The following is a 17,026-nucleotide window of genomic DNA, read 5'->3' on the forward strand; positions in this document are numbered from 1 at the left end:
AAAATTTATAATAATAAAAGGGAAAACAACATTCTTTCATTATAAAATGTAACCGCAGTAAAGAACATTTGGTAAATGGAGAAAGAAAAAAAAACCATAATCCCAGCAAACTGAAACAGCTAATGGTTCATGGCGGACGTCCACAGTGTGGTCCTTGAAGGCGTGAAGACTAAAGTTCCTCTCAGTGTGTGGAGAATCACGTGCAGAGCTTCGGGATGCTGAGGACCACCTGCCACAGGGACAGGCCACTGCGCCTTCCTTCAGAGGGGCAGCTTTCTACTGTGTGTGTGTGTGTGTGTGCGTGCACCTGCGCGTGCATATATTTTCTCCTCTCTGCGTTGCTTGTGTTCCTGCTCATCCCTGTTCATTTTCAGTTTTGATCTTTTTCTGCATTTTCTTCCAGGACAAGTTCTTTAAGAGATGCGTCTTTTGTTACACGTGCTCTCAAGTTCCACACTCAAGAGGACACAGAGAGGCAACCAAGTGGCTGTCTGCTCACGGAAGACAGCCCACGGCCCACGAGGGCACGGAGGTCCCTGCTCCCAGGGCCACACCCCTCGCTGAAATTGGTAACATGCCACTGCTTCGAGCTACTTGCTAGACCATGCTGCAATAAAATCTCTTCTAATTTGGAGCCCAATATTTCAGGATGGGGGCTGGTCAGAGGCTCCGAAAGTGTCAACAGGTCCTAGTTGTGATCTTTCATAAGTGATGAGAGATCTGGGCACCTGGGTGGCTTAGTCGTTAAGCGTCTGCCTTCGGCTCAGGTCATGATCTCAGGGTCCTGGGATCAAGCCCCACACCAGGCTCTCTGCTCAGCTGGGAGTCTGCTTCTCCCTCTCCCTCTCTGCTCTCTCTCTCCCTCTCTCCGTAAGTAAATAAAATCTTTAAAAAAAAAATGATGAAAGATCTGAGCCTCAGTTTCCTCATCTGTAAATCTGGGAGGTCTCTAAGGATCCCTCAGGAGGGCTTTCCCTGGCTCCCTGGCCACCGCAGCCCTCCTGTAAGGGAGCTGTGATGGAGAGACCTCTCCCCCCGCCATCCATAGCTCTGCCCCACCCTGGACTCCAAGACCTGTGCTGACCTGAGGCAGAAAAGACATATAAAGCTTCAGCCCCTTGTCTGGGATTTGCCCTGTGATCTAGTCCTGACATCCCTAGCCCAGTTCAGGAAACCAGGCGTGGGTCCAATTTATTTAGGCAGCAAACACAAATGAGTCAGCGCTTGGAGCTGGGCCCTGTGCCAGAATACATAGAGGAGTGGTACTCATCCTACCCCCAGCAGCCCCAGGGGATGCACAGGACAGCCCAACACGGTCCTCAGGCCTGTACCCACCAATGCCCAGCCCAGCAAGCACATCTGTCTGGGTCCCTGGCCTTGAACCTAGACCTGTCCTGCACCTGTGGACCTAATAGCCACCCTACCCCTCCCCACTCTGACCCTCGACTGAGCCCCTCTTCCTCAGATCTTAAGAGTTCTGCCCTGAGCTCTGGGCAGATGTAGAAAGAGATGGAGAGATGTCCCGGGCAAGATGGCACGGCTGTCCCACCATTGTCCCCACTCCCATGAGAACTGCTCTACCTGGCAGCCCGGATCCCTGAGCCATCCCAGTTGTACTTACAGAGGACCTTCCTTTACTTACATTACCATGGCTGAGTTTCTATCTCTATCAGAATGATTTAAAGTGAGAGAAAAGGCAGTGCTCAGATGTAAGCCGTATTCCACAACTGTGGAAACAGAGGATCGCAGCGGCCAAGGAGCCTGCCCAGGCCACCCCGTGATGGCCGGGGGCCCAGGTACAACTCTGAATGCGACCGACAGGCCTTTGCATTACACTGCTGAAGGGGGAACGCTCATGCTCCATGGCTAAGCTAAGCACAGATCCCTCGGTTTCTAAATGTAACCCCATCGAAAGACCTGAAAATCTCTCTTGGCACCATCTCTTTAGCATTTCAAGGGTAGGTGTTGTTGATGCACCATCTTTGGAAAAGTCAGATTGGGTTTTGTACATGTGAGATGCTCAACTCCACGGCCTGTTTCTGTTTGGGTCTGACCTGAAACTTCACTAATAGTAGGGGCCTAGCTGATGACCCCAGCCAGCAGGGGCAATTGTTACAGAATACAGTGTGTATGCCAAGTCTAAAAGCAATTCAGTTTTAACTTTCTCCTTTGGCCAGAGGAGTTGGCATGGGTAACTGTTGATCCAATTTGGCTGTCTGGTTGAAACAGAAGAATTGGGAAAATTAAACATATTTGTGAAATCTAGCATACTTTTTATCGACTAATGCCCACATCCTAATATTTGGGGTTTGATTTTTCAGTTAAGAACAGTAGCTAACATTTATTGTGTGCTTACAATGGGTAAGAAACTTTTAACCAATAATCATATTTAATCTTCACAGTAACCTATGAGACAAGTATATTGTTTTAGAAACTACAGTAATTACTATACGGGGACCTCCCAGGAACCTGCCCACAGTGGGCAGCCAGCAAGTGGCAACACCAAGTCTCCATCAGGGACGCTCTCTCCCAGCCTTTCAGCCACATCACCCCGGAAAGGTGAGCTAAGGAAACAGCTGATTGCTTGTTTGTTTGAGGTACAGACAGGGAAGATAATTCAGGAATTTGTAATTGCTCATCCCTGCTGGGGGATATTAGCTAGACATTAGCCTTGACACGTGAATCATGACACTTGTGTCCAGCTGACTTATTACCTATGCACGATGGTGCTCACCAGCTTGCCGGCTTGGTTTAGAAGATGCTGGAAAAAGATGGTCCTCACTGCATCTAGGTGCTTCCACTGCCCATGGCTCAACAAGGAATCCAGTGCTCTCCCCGCCCCCACGGCCCTCCCTCACCCCCCGACCCCCACCCCCGGCCACATTGCTAGCCTGCTCTCGCTAGCCTCAATCCTACATCTTCCTGCCCTACTCAGGAGGTTCCCTCCCATCTCTGGAAGACCCTCCACCGGGAATTTGTGGGTCCTCCTGGGTGCTCCCCAGCAAGGCCTTCCTTACATGGCTCTGACTCCATCTGAATCATTCATTCACTCCTCTCAAACGCGCTCTGAGCGCTTGCTCTCGGGCTCGGACGCCCCACAGAGGGACAGAGAAGTGGAGGAGGACTCCGCGCCCACCGCGGGAGGGAGGGAGGCCACCACCGGCGGAGAGGTGGGGGCACGAGCCTGCGTTCATCCCCGGACTCTCTCCAACCCGGTTTTTTGTTCCTTGTGTGTATTTCCAGGCTACATAGAATTGTATTCCTTCCCCGCCCGGAGCTGTGAACGGCTCCTGTGGCCAAATGTGGCCAAACAGGGGCAGAAAGGGCCCTGGGACAACTTCTCAACCCCAAGGACCGCCCAAGGGGTAAGGCCTAGCGGGCTCCTGTTCTAAGGGTCCAGCTCCTCCAAAGAAGAGGACTTAAAGTCCCACCCTCCCCACCGCTCCCCCTCTTAGAAACTACAGAAGAGATGGTTTCCACTTGGGTTTCTCCAACCGCCAAGGATCCGACAGCCCCCTTCCCCCACGCCAGAAGCCTGGTGGGGGCGGGGTGGCTCACAGGAAAGCCCTCGGGCTCCCCACCCCCACGTCTCCCCGTGTCCGGCCCGCTCCTGTCCACCCCACCCCACGCCACTCAGCCCATCCCCTTCCCCCACCTCTCTGTCCCCGAGCTCGCCCTCAACCCCCCATCTACTCCCCCCTCCGCTCCCCCCCTTGGCTCCTGGCTCCGCTGAGCCGCCAGTCCTGCGCGCGTACTCCCCCTTGGCTCCCGCCTCCGTTTCCCCCACTCCTCCTCCCACCCCCAGCCCCGCGCGCCGCTCCGCCACCGAGGGTTTTTCCCCTTTACCACGGCCCCCAAACCCGGTAACACTCAAACTGCAGACTGCACGAAGAGGGCTGCGCGGTCATTCTTGCCTCTACAATGTGGGCACGGCGTTCACACCCGACCGGGGACCCGCTAAGCCGCAGCCCGAGCTCAGCAGCTGCGGGGGCGGCTTCCGAGGCGGGGGCGCAGGGTCACCTGCTCGGACCTCGGCCCACAGCGGGCGCGGTGGGGCCACTGGGCCGCGGGGCAGGCCTCCGTCTCCTCCTTCCCCTTGCAAGCACAGAGTATCCAGGGCTCCCCACCACATCCTAGTGTTGAAAACCACAGTCCCCTCCCTCTGCCCAGCCTGGGAGACCACCCGACAGCAGGACCCTGCGGGAAGAGTGGAAGGAAAAAGGGGGCGCTGCTGGGGCGCAGGGGGGCGCAGAGCGCGCAGCGTGGTGAGAACTGGGGCCCGGGTGGGAAGCGCTGCGCCTGGCCGGTCCCTGGTGGCGCACAAAAAGCTCCTGGGGACCAGGGTCGGGTGGTGCAGTTGGTAAGTGGGGCAGCAGCCCCGGCTTCCCTGGCGGGAACCCTGGCGAGACGGTGGAGGTGGGCGGGCCAGGCCCTCGCCCAGGCCGGGCTGTGTTCCTTCTCCTCCCCTGCTCACCTCTCACTGTCTTTTCTCCCAGACAGACTGTACATTCTGACGTGGGACCAGGTCTTCTCAGCCCATCTCAGTAGCCAGCAGAAGGCAGTGCCGTGTGAGTGCTTAATACATTTTTTATTGAATGAAAAACAAACAGGGGAATGAAGGAATAAATGGAAGAAATTCTCTGGGTCCAAGATGGGTCTATTTTTACATCCTAGTTACAAAAAAATTCTCTCCATCTTTCTCCTTATCTATCAAAACCAACTTTGTGCCTTAAAAAAAAGTATTCAATTCATTCATCTACCAAGCTTTTATTTAGCACCTAGTGTACAATTTTTGTACTTGGGAGTTTATTGGCCCTGAGGGAAGTTTGTATCTGAGACTGTTCTTAGAGTCAGTGCGGTAAGACTCAATTTTCAACAATCCCAACAGTCCTCTAACTAGGAGTAAGAGACAATCCTTCTAACTACCTTTGTAGGATTTTTCCCTCCTGCAATGAAATGTATTCAATGATGAGATGTCAATAGATTCCTGAGTTTTCAAACATCTTTCTGAAAATCTAAAGCCTGGCCCACATCTCCCTGTCTGTCCAAACAGGTAATTATACTTTGTGTATTAAAGTCTTATATCTCTGACCTATCCAGTGCACAAAAAACAGTTTAACCTTTAAACCAAGTCATGTACACCGTTTTACTCCTAGAAAGAGGAATTTATGTTATTCTGTCAAATCAGTATCAACCTGACCTTTAAACGCATCAGTGTTTCTTGGGAAAATATTATGGCTGGGATGCCTACCAAGGTAAACAATATTAGGGGCTCCTACCCAGCGCTGAGCCATGCTGCGCGGAGGCCTATGGGAATAAGAGGATGGACGGCGGCGGGGCCCAGAGCTCTTCTGACAGACTCCGCAGGATATGAAGAACAATGTAAATGCACCAGAGTTGGCAGATATATTTCTATATTACTGTTCCAGAGATAACAGCTAAGGTGAATCATTTCCCACCACCTACCATTCCAAATTATTTCAAATTCTGAAGGGACCCTATTTATTTCATTGGTAGCTAGCAATTTACTTAGCTGAAGATCATTATATTTATGTGTCAGTGAAATCCTCACAATAATTACACATTTGTGCCATCTCAGATGTGCTATGCGTATTCTCATTAGTCATGTACTTGGAAGGATATTATCACATTTTTGTAGCAACCTTCGCAACATACATATAAAGCGCCCAACTGGATGTGAACTTTGATTCTCATGGTTTTCTTACACATCAGATTTATCAAACAGCAGGGCAGCCTGCATTCACATGCAAATGCTAACAGAATGCTGGGAAATTGTCTTAATTTCTCTTTTCTCTCCACCGCTTCTGCGCCACAGCCCTGGAAGATATTGTCTTGGGCAGCAGGGAGAACAAACCTAGCTGAGATCTAAAATTGCTTTAGAAGCTTACCAAAAAGTTCTATAATGGGAAATATTTATAAGGCAGTATGCTTCTTTGCCAATCATAAAGTCATTGATGGGGAAGGACAAGCAGGGCATTTGAAATTTCAAGTGTTCAAGCAAGTGTCCCCGGGTTGAATTCCCTGGACAGCATTTGTGAGGCTGGTCGGTTTACCTGAAAAGTCTATTTTGTCACAGATTATTAGAGGGAACAGACCGCCTGGTGGTTTTGTCTGTTTCTGCCTTCCCCACGTTGATTTCAGACAGGTCCACTATTATCATAAACAAGGTAATTGTCAGAACATGTCTAACCTCGATAGCAAATAACCATGATCGGAGAAGGTTTTCTCCCTCCTGAGAAATAGATACCAAGAAAACATGACGATTCATGTGCCAGAGACCATTATAGGACCACTGAGCTCAGGACAGGGCACGGGGGAGGAGGTGGGGGAGGGGGATTGTCTTATGGCACATACCATGGTTTGCTAGAGCATATAATTTTGTGTGATCATTGCATTTACATGTGAACTCCCCCACGAGATGATGAACTCCATGAGCACGCAGACCGTGTCTGCTTATGTTCACCTTCACGTCCTCAGCCAGGCTCTGCTGTGGACGCTATGGATAGATCCGTTAGCACAACAGACCAATATCCTTGCCCTGTTGGAGTTGACAGTTCAAAGATGGACGAAAGACAATAAACATTAGAAATAAGTAAATCTATGGTCTGCTAAAGGTAATACAGTATGTTAGAGGGAAAAAACTTTAAGCAAGATGAGGGGTACAGGGAAGTGGGGGAGGGAATCATCTTTGTGAATGGCGCCACCTGGAGTTGTGCAGTTAACGGTCCTGGTATTTATTTTTGCCAATATGACGGTGTAAAATGGTGTTGATTTTAATTGCATTTTCCCGGCTACAGGTGAGCTGAGCGTCCCTTCACAAGTTGGCAGAGTGCCAGCTACTCACCAGACAGGGTTCCTCTTTATCTTGGGTGCAGTTAGACTATGTTTCCCAGCCTCCTGCGCAGCTGGCTACAGCCTGGGGTGGAGTTCCAACCAATAGAACGTGAGCTGTAGGGTCTTCACCATCTCCACCTCTGGCTCATAAAAACCTCTTTTTTTTCCCCAGCTGCCCCGATCCTCGGGCAACTTTGGCAGTCCCATGTTGAAGATGGCAGAGCCCCCAACAGCCTGGAACCCTGGAGGGCTGTGAGGACGGGAACTTTGCCCCTTCCTCCTCTCACCAGCCCGGTTTATATGAGCAAGAGATAAGCTTCTGTTGTGGGTCTGTATTTACAGCAGCAAGCCCATCCTCACGCAGGTGTGTTCATTCAATTTCTCTCTTCTGAGGATGACCTGCTCAGACCCTCTGCCAAACTTTGTATGGGGTTGTTTATTCCTTTCTTTTCTTTTCTTTCTTTTTTTTTTTTTTTACTTGTCTGTAGGAGTCCTTTATACCCTTGCTATTCAAAGTGTAGTCTGTGGACCAGCGAATAAATTTCACCTGGGACCTTGTTAGAAATGCAGAGTCTCTGGCCCCACCCAGACCCGCCCCATCAGAACATGCATTTTAAAAGGATCTTCTGGGGCGCCTGGGTGGCTCAGTTGGTTAAGCGACTGCCTTCGGCTCAGGTCATGATCCTGGAGTCCCGGGATCGAGTCCCACATCAGGCTCCCTGCTCAGCAGGGAATCTGCTTCTCCCTCTGACCCTCCTCCCTCTCATTCTCTCTCTCGCAAATAAATAAAATCTTAAAAAAATAAAAAATAAAAGGATCTCCTGGTGATTCTCAGGCCCATAAAAGTCTGCGAAGTGCTCCTCCCCATGTTCTTCAGTAATAATTCCTCATCTTTCATGTGCATTGAATTCATTTTCTCTGGTCTGTACCCATCTTTCCATGTTTTTGGCTCTGTCTTCTCATGTATAGATTTAAAAAATTTTTTGAACATTGTACTATTTACCAAAATGTCATGTATTGTTTGTCCCCTTTGTCTCCTAAGAAATTCTCCTATGCCTGAGGGCATACAGATACCGTGCTGTATTTTCTTCTAAAAGTTTTAAAGTTTTCCTTTTCACAGATTGTTCTTGCACCTGGAACGTATGTTTGTCTGTGATGTCCCATAAGGCTCTCCTCTTATTTTTGTGCGTGGGCAACAATTATCCCAGCGCCATCCGCTGAATTAATCATGCATTCCGTACGGATCTGTCATGCTACCCCAGTCACAGGCTGTAAATCAAGTTTGCATACACACGTGCTTCATGTCTCTGGTCTCCCCATTCACATCTTTCTTTTGGGTAACCTGCTCCCCCCCTCCCAGCTTAACCATATATTTCAAACAATTTGTCCACATCATGAGATTCTTTGACAATGAATTTGAATGGCTGGCTTCATATTCTGCCGTACTTCATTCTGTTCGTTTCCTTGTTTTTGTTTTACTGTTGTAAATAACAGTGGGGTGAATATCCTTCACACGATCTTTGCATGCACGTATGTTGATTTAAGATAAATTCTCTGAGCGAAATTACCAAGTACGCACATTTTTAAAGCATTTGATAAATATTGCCAAATTGCCCTCTAGAGAAATTGTACCATTTTATATTCCCACCTGTTTCCTGCCGCCTTCCTTAACATTTTAATTTCTCAGCATTTAAATCCCTGCCAGTATCATAAGCAAAATAGTAGACATGCTATCGTAGTAACTCATGTGCCTTTGATGACAACTGAAGATGCACATTTTTTATACTTTTTTGGCCTTTTGTACTCATTTTAACATGTCTGAGCGCATTTATGTGTAGATGTCCTTTTCTTACTAATAAAGCTCTTTATGTATGAAAATGTCTACTTTTACATGTACGTTGCATTTTTTTGGCAATTTGCATTTTACCTTTCATTTTTGCTTACCACGGTTTTTGTTTTTTTTTTCAGTGTGCAGAAGCTTTAAATGTTGACATGGTAGGCTCTAGCAATGTTTTCCTTTAGCTTTATACTAAAAGAAATAAATAAGTCCTATCCCCAAATGACCGCTGTTGGGTTTTTTGTTTTGTTTTGTTTTAGTTCTTTTAGATTTTATTTTTCACGTTTTACTGTTTAATTCACTTGTTAGTTACACTCAACCCTCAAGTGGCAACTGACTTCTCCAGCCAGGTAAAATCCCCCTATTATACACTTACAGAGTACCAGGTACCTTCCTTCCCTCTGAGCACTTTTCACAATGGTAATGTTTTACGGGTGTGTGAATCTTTGACTGATGTCTGTGTCCTGATGTAGCATGCAAGCCCCATGAAGGTAGGAGTCATTTTTCCATCTTTTTATTCCCAGCACCTGTCAAAATGCCAGGCACCTGCATCCACTCATGTGTTACCCCCTCTGGCTTTGTTTAGAGCACCTGAGGATTTCTGTGTCTGTCAGCACTTACCTGTGTCTATTTAGCTCAGCTCATAGGCATATGCAATTATATGTATATATACACACACATATATGTACATACTTTTATAGCTATACAGTTGGATCCTAGTCAGCCTTTTTTTTTTTTTTTGCAGCCCTCGGGAGGCTGCCTGGGCTCATCTGACCATTTTCTTCTTTCCTGTGGTAGATCACTTGGTAATCCTCTGGGCTTTATAAACAGGCAAACATACTACCTAAACATAATTTAGTCTGTCTTGTTTGTACCAGTCACAATTCACATCTTTGATTTGTTTATTGCATTGGCTAAAACTTCCAGAACATGCAGTCCTTTCATATCAGGGGGAAAAAAAAACTGTGTAAAACCAAAATAGAAAAACAAATAATACATCATATGTTAAAAAAAAAAAGATAGTAGGAAGGGAAAAGTGAAGGGGGGGAACTGGAGGGGGAGACTAACCATGAGAGACTACGGACTCTGAGAAACAAACTGAGGGTTCTGGAGGGGAGGGGTGGAGGGATGGGTTAGCCCGGTGATGGGTATTAAAGAGGGCACGTATTGAATGGAGCACTGGGTGTTATATGCAAACAATGAATCATGGAACACTACATCAAAAACTAATGATGTAATGTATGGTGATTAACATAACATAATAAAATAAAATAATTGAAAAAAATAAAATAAATTTACATGGATAAAAAAACAAAATAGAAGAAGATTGTAACTTAGGTTGTAATTTTTTTCAATTATAAATTTCAAAAGATATCCAGATGGTCTCCTGATGTGCACACAAAGAAAATTTTCACCATTCTCATATCAGCACTAAAAACGGCCACCATGTACACTAACTCCCAGCACGCCCCCCCCCCCACAGTCTGCTCCACTGCAGGGAGTCCAGTGTTCCAGTGGGAAATGAGGGTCATGTCCCCTCCAGCAGCAGGGTGCAGAGGACAGGTGCACCACCTGGGTATCAGGAAAGCTAGGACACACTCCCAGCTCTGCCCTAGGCTGGCGCCCAGTTTTGGACAAGCCACCGTCCCTCTATGGTTCTCATTTTCCCACTTCCCAATCGAGGTACTTGCCTCTCAGTCTGCAGCCTGGGACTCCAGGCTTCTGCAGAAATGGCCCTTCAGGCCATGTGGGTCCTGCCACTTCCCAGACCTTGATCTCTGAGCAAGGCGATCCCTGCCAGAGCGGATGCAAGCCAAGTGATGATTTAAATAAGCTCTGACTTGAAAGCCTGCTGCAGTGAAGGTATTAAGGAGATAAACCTTGGAGAATATCCTGTATTGGCTGAGTTGAGCCTACATAGATCATGGAGAGAATAAACCCTAAAGCACCGTCAACTGATCACAGGAGCAGAGAGCCCAAGACGAGTGATGCCAGGGAAAGCCAAAGTCAGCAGGAAGCACTACCAACAAGTCCAGAGGAGGCAGAGACAAGGGCTCAGATCCTTCCCGGCCGCGCAAGACCCCTCTCCAGGAGAGCCTCCCCTGGCCCCATCTCATCACCCCCACACCAGCGCTCCCCAAGCATCATGGCGGACACCTCCACCACCTTGCAACTGCTCCTTAAGAGGGACCGTGTCTTGTCAGTTTTGCCTTCCCCAAGCAGTTTTTAGATGCTCAGATTGTGACATTTTTACTTTTTTCAAGTCACATTTTGTTTCGAGTTACAAAAATATCAAATGCTTGTTTTAGAATATTTAGAAGATAAAGTTAAGGGAGAATCGGTGATAATCACCTCATCCAGAAACCACAGATTACATTTTGATGTATTTCCTCTGTTCCTGAGGTTGGTTTGTTTTTCACAAAAGCTGTCTTACTATATGCATAACCTACATGCATATATCATTGTAAAAATTTCTTATATCATTAAATATTTCTCTAAAATATGATTTTTTAGTAGCTATATAATTTTTCATCTTGTATCTGAGCATTCTCCATTAGCCAGATATTTAGCTTTAGTCTTTGAGCTATTATTAATAACTCTGTGATAAGTATCTTTGCCCCTAACTCTTTGCCTAAGTATCTTGTCGATTCCTTAGGCTATATTCTTAGATGAGGGATTATTGGATCAAAAGATAGGAATTTTTATAGGGCTGTTCATAGGCACTACTCCATTTCCTTCTAGAAATGTGCCGGTTCTGTCTGAAATTGTCCGTCTTGACAAATCCTTGCCAGCGTTAGGTATTTAAATTATAATAATAAATATCTTTGCTCATTTCAAAGTGAGAAATGGAAACCCATTGTTGCTTTAATGGGCTTTTCTTTGATTACTAGTGAAGCTGAAAATTTTCTCATTTGGTTACTGTCCATTTGTAATTTATCTTTTGTGGATTTTCTATTCATTCCTTCTTCCCTCTCTCTCTCTCCCTCAGACATTCAGTAAAACTGTGCAGAGGCATCTGTTGACCAGACCCTGCCCAGGGGCCATGGTGGACATGGTCAGGAAGACACAGTCAAGGACTCAGCATCCCTTGGGTGACACACACCCCAGCAGAAGGCCACCGGACAGCCAGAGACACCTGCTGTGAGGAGGCGACCACACATATTTTTAATCATGGTAAAATACACATAACATAAAATTTGCCATCTTACGTGTACAGTTAACTATTATTAAGTATATTCACATTGTTGTGCAACCAATCATTTTGCAAAACTGAAACTTCATACCCATTAAACAACTCCTGAGCCCTCTCCGCCAGCCCTTGACAACCACCATTCCACTTTCTGGCCCTATGATTTTGACGACTCCGGGGACTTTATATGAGTGGAATCATACAGTATTGTCCTTCTGTGGCTGGCTTATTTCACTTAGCCTAATGTCCTCAAGGTTCATTCATGTAATAGCATATGACAGGATTTCCTTCCTTTTAAAGCTAAATAATATTCCATTGCATGTATGTGGAGATATATCTATATTTACATATCCCACTTTGTCTTTATCAATCCATTGATGAATACTTGGGTTGCTTGCCCCTTTTGACTATTGTGAAGAACACCGCTATGAATTGGGTGTACAAATACCTCCCTGAGACTGTTTTTAAATCTTTAGGATATATCCCCAGAAGTGGGTTGCTGGATCATAAAGTAATTCTATTTTTAATTTTTTGAGGAACTGCCATACTGTTTTGCATAGCAGCTGCACCATTTTGCATTCCCATTAACAGGGCACAAGGGCTCCAATTTCTTCACATCCTTGCCAACTCTTGTTACTTTCTGTTGTTTTGTTTGCTTGTTTGTGTTTTTAATAGTAGTCGTCCTGACAGGTGTGGAGTGGTATCTTCTCGTGGTTTTGATTTGCATCCCCTGATGATGGGCGAAGTTGAGCATCTTTTAACGTGCTTGTGGGCTCTTTGCGTATCTTCGCAATGGATGGTTTTTGACACTGAATTTGCCACCTTGCATGGAGCATAGTGATATTGGGAGGCATTCATCTTTCTGCATTAGCTCATTCCTTTTTAGTAATATCTTTAATAGGAAGCTGACTTGAAATCGTCCCAATGATTAGCCAATTTCTAAATGAGACAAAAAGCTGGTGACTGTCCCGATCAACCAAATCCTCCACACTCCTGACGCATGAAGGTGGGAGGCCCTGTAAGGACGGACAGGTGGGTCTGAAGCGGCTTTGTAAGTACGAGAAAAGGATTGTTAAGCCCACCTCTTCACAGCCTCACTGTGAATGTTATATCAGCAAATATGTACCCAAGAAGTTAATAACACATTAAAGAAAAGACTGGAGGTCAACTATTTTGAACGGTTGTCTATGCAGTTTGAATTTACAAAGTATCAGGCGCCTCTTCGCTTTGGCTCTGGAGACAGGGCGCAGGGCCATGTTGACGGTGGCCGTCCTATCCTCGCCTCGGAGTGGACGCGTCAGCATTGGCTGGACTAACACATGTGTGGACAGGCTGCGAAGTTTTCTGAGGCGTTGGTTTCTCCCCCGTGGTACCATCAGTTCCTGAGTCCCAGCTTCCAGGACTCTCTGCAGCAACTTTTTTGCCTTTAAGATGGACAAACTGTAGTCCTGAAACGCCTCTCCCAGGGCGAACGGTGGCAGACTTCAACAAAGTCACTGTACACCAGGGTTTGCAGACACAAAACCTGGCTGTCGAGTCTCCTCCTCTCTTCCCAGGACCCTCTGATGAGCGGTATCATCCGAAGAACCTCCCGAACCAGAGTAAAAAGACGTGGGGATGGCGCCAGGTGTCCATGTGAATGTTGGGACGGTCGTTTCCCCTGGAGCTGGGGGCGGGGCCGGGGCGGAGCAGGAGCGGGGCCGGGGCGGGGCCGGGGCGGGGCCGGGCGGTGCTGAGGCGGGGCAGGGAGCTCTTGGGGGCGGGGCAGGGGCGGAGCAGGGGCGGTGCAGGGGCGGTGCAGGGGCGGAGCAGGGGGCGGTGCTGGGGGGCAGTGACCAGACATAAAGTGAGAAACCTAAAAGCCGGTCACAGCAAGTCCTGGGGTCCTGGGGATGCTTGGGATCTGAACTGAACCAAAGGATTTGGTTCTCAACACTGCGCTGAGAAAAGGGAAAACGTGGGGTGGGTTCTTACTGGTCAGCTTGTTCAGAGCCAGGCCGAGGGTGCCACGCAGGCCCTGAGGTGCCCCAGCTCGCCGCCCACCTTGTTTTTGGGGGCTAATATTAGTTGGAAGTTTTAAAGGGGTGGAGCAGGGAATGAGCCTCTGCAGGAAGGCCAGATATCCAGGAGATGTGCAGTCCTGCGGTCAAAAAAAAAAAAAAAAAACAGAGAGGCAAGAAAGCGGTAGCTGCCACCGTTTGACTTTAACGGAGCAGCATCCAGGGAAGTCGGGCAAACAGGGCTTTGTGAGAGGAGGCTCGAGTGCAGGGGGTGCTGGGGAGAGCCTCTGTCCCTTCAACAGCAAGCACAGCCATCTAAGAGCAAACCACCTCTTTGCATAGCAAGATAAGGAAAAGAGCACAAAGGCAAGAGGACACGTGCAGAAAGGCGAGAGCCTCAAACACAGGGGCCCATGCCCAGGAGGAGGCCAGGGTGACCTGGCCTGTGGAAGAAAACAAACACAAGCAAAATGAGGTTTCCAGGAGACACGCCAAAGCATTTAGATAGTCATCTCTCCAAATCTGGCAAGGGAGCACCTTTTCCAGAAAGTTCATGCTGATCCTCGCCCTGTGTGCCCAGCTCAGCCACTGACTTAGCTCCTCTGTGTACAGCAGTCTCCCACCAGACTGGGGCCCCTCACCGGGGGGGGGGCAAGGCCGTGACTCCCTTGTCCCGGGTGCAGAGCCTGGTGGAGCGAGGGCTCCTCGAGGACCCAATGAGAGGAACTGAAAATGGTTTAGACCCACCTCCCCAGAAAAAGTGTTCAAATCTTCTTTCGAGTGATATGGAAGCTAATAATGAGCTAACGTGGAGAATAGAGAGGTGTCCACACTTAAAGTGAAAATCGGGTTTGGTCCAGAGATAATTTTGATGTTCTGGCTCAGTTCATAGTTTAATTTTAAAATATTTGTTTCCATCTGGGGGTTGGCAGAATTGTGTATAGAAAAACCCCACTGATGTTTTCCCTTCTAAAAGGAGAAATGGGAGGCAGACTGGAAGGTTAACCATGACACATTTGTTACACACATTTAAAATAATTTGAACAGCATTATTGAAATGTAATTTACATAATATATATAGAAAAGTCTTTGTGTCACAAGAGCAGAACTCAGTGTAACCCCGCACCCAAAGCAAGAGACAGAACATTGCCAGCACCCCAGAGGCTCTGACCTGGACTTTTGAAGGGCTTGGCACCCGGCCTAGTCCAAGAGCCACTTTAGTGGCAGACTGTCATGTATACACTAGGCTGTGTTTACTTAACCGAAGTCTGTCTTCACTATGGGTGAAGGATTTGCCACACCCAGCCTCCTTGGCTCTGAACATGCTCCCTTGGGTCATGGATTCCATAAGAGCTGGGGTAGTGGACACTGTGGTGCGCTGCCCAGACCCCACTGGCACACGCCTTCACCCAAGATCACACCCTTCCTGGGGCAACCCACTCCCAACATCTGATCAGGGCAGGCGATAAAGGCCAAGTTGTCATGGCCCAAGTCAGGACCCCTCTTAGGGACTGTCTTAGCTCAGGGGTCCCCGTGGGGACAGCCAAAACTGTCATCAGTCCACCAGCATGGCAGCCCTCCTCCCCTGGCCAGTCCCACGTCCTCCCCATGCTTCCAGTCTGGGCCTGAGGGCTCTCTCGAGTGAGCATCCTGCGCTCTGAACTCCACCTGAGTCTGCTACCTGGGCACCCGGCCTGCAGCCATGGGCTCCCCTAGCCTTCCAGCCTTCATTTCCAATGGCGGCGCCGTGTGCCGGCTCTGTCCTGGGCAAGGTCCCCGGTGCTGGAGAATATACTGAAAAGGGTCATTAACGGGCTTCACTGTTCACATGCCGCTTTGCTGATTACGGAGCTCTTCCATGCACACTAGCTGCCTGCTTTCTGCTATTCATTCACTCATTCAGCCGGCCACTCAGTGAAATGCCTGCCCCACCCCAGGAGTGACCATACAGTGAAGAGTAAGACCTTCTCCCTCCGAGAGCTCACAGTCCAGTGCAGAAAGCAGAGGCCACAGCAGAATTCTCCAGATACCGAGGGCCACGACAGGACAAGCTCCAAAGTGGGGAGAAGAGTGGCAGCTGGGGAGGCAAGGCCTCCAGGGAGGTGAGGCTCCAGCTGCCGAGGAGCATCGGTGAGACCACAGAGTGCGAGGGGAGACACGCAGCCAGGCCCCAACAGCCATAGAGGCCACACGCCCACCCAGGCTCCCTGCGGTTCCCATGGGCTTACCCCAGGGTGGCTGGGAGCCCGAGAGGCCCAGGGGGCTCTGGCTTTCTCCAGTGCTAACTCCCAGAGCCTTTCACCTCACACTCACACCGCTCACTGGGGCCCAGGGAGCTGGGCAGGGAAAGAAGAGGGGAGAGTGTAGGGAAGGAGGGAGTTTGGAGGCAATGAGTGGTGGGTGGTAGGATTCCGAACAAAAGAAGAGCATGATCTTGGCAAGTTGCCCCAGGTCCCACTTCAAGCACTGGATTAACTGAAATCCTTCTTCACTACTTTCCAAAGTCAACAGGATTTGTTGAGTTTTGTATCTCCAGTAGGGGAAGAGCCTTGAGAGAGAGAAAAAAAAAGAAAAGATGTAAAGTGAGATGTTTTCACTGATCTGAATGTGGGGCATATTGACAATTGGAAAAAATTTAAATGCGGGTGCCTGGGTGGCTCAGTCGGTTAAGCGTCTGCCTTCGGCTCAGGTCATGATCCTGGGGTCCTGGACTGAGTCCCACATCAGGCTCCTTGCTCTGCGGGGAGCCTGCTTCTCCCTCTCCTCCCCACTTGTGCTCTCTTTCACTATCTCTGTCTCTCTCAAATAAATAAATAAAATCTAAAAAAAAAATTTTTTTTCAAAAAAAGAAAAACATTTAAATGCTTAATTGTGGGGTCAGACACACTCCTTTAGAACATCACTGCTTAAAAGCACAATGAACATGAGATTATGCTTTTTGATGTTACAAAGATAAAAATATATCTTGCCTATTTATCAAATTAATCACCCTAAAATCTAAAGACAAATGGGATTCCTAGGGCAGTATTTAGCCAGTAATTTAATACCTAAGTTTTTCTGATCAATAAACCATTGGCCTGTTAGAATATTTAAGTCATGCTTAAAGTCATTCAGAAAAAAAAAAAAAAATTTATCAACTTAAGT

The sequence above is a fragment of the Mirounga angustirostris genome, unplaced genomic scaffold (genome assembly GCF_029215605.1).
Source record: "Mirounga angustirostris isolate CCGP_5_RB_7025 unplaced genomic scaffold, mMirAng1.0.hap1 SCAF_6, whole genome shotgun sequence".
Lineage (NCBI taxonomy): Eukaryota > Metazoa > Chordata > Mammalia > Carnivora > Phocidae > Mirounga > Mirounga angustirostris.